This window comes from Octopus bimaculoides, chromosome 24 (genome assembly GCF_001194135.2).
Source record: "Octopus bimaculoides isolate UCB-OBI-ISO-001 chromosome 24, ASM119413v2, whole genome shotgun sequence".
In the NCBI taxonomy this organism is placed as follows: domain Eukaryota; kingdom Metazoa; phylum Mollusca; class Cephalopoda; order Octopoda; family Octopodidae; genus Octopus; species Octopus bimaculoides.
This window is the reverse complement of record NC_069004.1, coordinates 11,025,539-11,026,125: the sequence shown is the minus strand read 5'-3', so window position 1 is coordinate 11,026,125 and position 587 is coordinate 11,025,539. Positions and strand designations below refer to the sequence as shown.

At 36.1% G+C, this 587-nt stretch overlaps 1 protein-coding gene across 1 annotated transcript in view; it reads right to left on the bottom strand.

Annotated features, from left to right (window-relative positions):
• Window positions 1-587, bottom strand: part of LOC106875564 (universal stress protein in QAH/OAS sulfhydrylase 3'region) — a 63,071-nt gene that overhangs the window by 18,165 nt on the left and 44,319 nt on the right. The gene's annotated exons all lie outside the window — the stretch shown is intronic.

Here is a 587-nt window from a genome sequence, read left to right as displayed (position 1 = left end):
CATAGGATTTCGTCTGCCGTTACGTTCTGAGTTCAAATTCCGCCGAGGTCGACTTTGCCTTTCATCCTTTCGGGGTCGATAAATTAAGAACCAGTTGTGTACTGGGGTCGATGTAATCGACTTAATCCCTTTGTCTGTCCTTGTTTGTCCCCTCTATGTTTGGACAAAACCAATGAAGGACAAAACCGAATCCTGGGGTACGTTTGAGATGATAGAATGAGGGACAGATATGCGTATATAAGTATGTATGTATGCATGTATGTATGTTTTTGTGTTTGTACGTACGTATGTATGCATACGTATGTGTATATGTGTGTATGTATATATATGCGTATGTGTATGCTTGTGCATATATATATGTGCTTGTATGCATATTTATATGTATGTATATATGTGTGAGTGCGTGTCTACATACATATGAATATGTGTATGTGTATGTCTCTATGTATACATGTGGGTATGTTATGTATATGTAGGGATGTGTATATATGTGTTTACATTTATGTGTGTATATATATATATGTATGCACATATGAATTCATATATATATATTTGTGTGTGTGTGTGTGTGTGTGTGTGTGTGTGTG